Here is a 1094-nt window from a genome sequence, read left to right on the forward strand (position 1 = left end):
CAATAACCTTTTCAAAGAATCTCAAAACGTTTGTAAGGCAAGATTTTCCCTTAGTGAAATCATGTTGACTATCCAATAAAATCCTAAACTTTGTTAAATGACTTTGCAAAGCAGATTTTAACAGACTTTCCAAAATATTTCCCACAACTGATGTAAGATTAATGAATCTATAAGTACTGGGACAATTTTTATCACTTCCATCGAAAAGAGGAGTTACATTAACTAACTTCCAATCCTCTGGTACCTGCCAACTATTCAAGGATTGACAAAAAAAAATAGTAGTTAGTGGCTCACATATCCAATATTCAACCTCCTTCAAAACCGTTGGAGAAATATTATCTGGATCAGGAGCCTCGTCATTTTTTAGACTTCTAAATTTTTCTTAACCAGCTCAGAATTAATGCAGTCATTTTAATACAAGCCTTCCTTTACCATCTCTCAAGGGCCCTACCTCCATCCTAACAGTTTGTTTACCATTAATGTATTTAAAGAAATCAGCCAGGCCAGGTGGTTAGGTGGCTTGACTCGTAATCTGCAGGTCGTGGGTTTGAATTCCCGTCACACCAAACATGCCTGCCCTTTCAGCTGTGGGGGCATTATAAAGTGATGATCAATCCCACTATTCATTGGTAAAGGAGTAGCCCAAGAGTTGGCAGTGGCTAGCTGAGATGACTAGCTGCCTTTCCTCTAGTCTTACACTGCCAAATTAGGAATGGCTAGTACAGATAGTCCTTGTGTAGCTTTGTGTTAAATTCATAACAAACAAACATTTTCAGCCAACCTTTTCTCATACATTCTTTTGGATGACCTAATTTCCTATTTCACCAACTATCTTGATCTTCTATAATCTTTTAAGTCTCCTGTCATACCACTCAATTTAAATTTATAATGCTTTTCTATAATTTTATCTCTTGTACTCATTGTGAGCCAACCTGGATTTTTACTAGCAGCTACTCTTTTCTTTCTATAAGGAATATCTTTACCTTGAATATTTAAAAATTTAACTTTAACAATTTTCCACATCTGATCAGTGTCTCCAAAGTAATTCGTCTGCCCTATTCACAACAGATAATTCTTGTTACATCCTTTCAAAA

The sequence above is a fragment of the Limulus polyphemus genome, unplaced genomic scaffold, assembly GCF_000517525.1.
Source record: "Limulus polyphemus unplaced genomic scaffold, Limulus_polyphemus-2.1.2 Scaffold3053, whole genome shotgun sequence".
Lineage (NCBI taxonomy): Eukaryota > Metazoa > Arthropoda > Merostomata > Xiphosura > Limulidae > Limulus > Limulus polyphemus.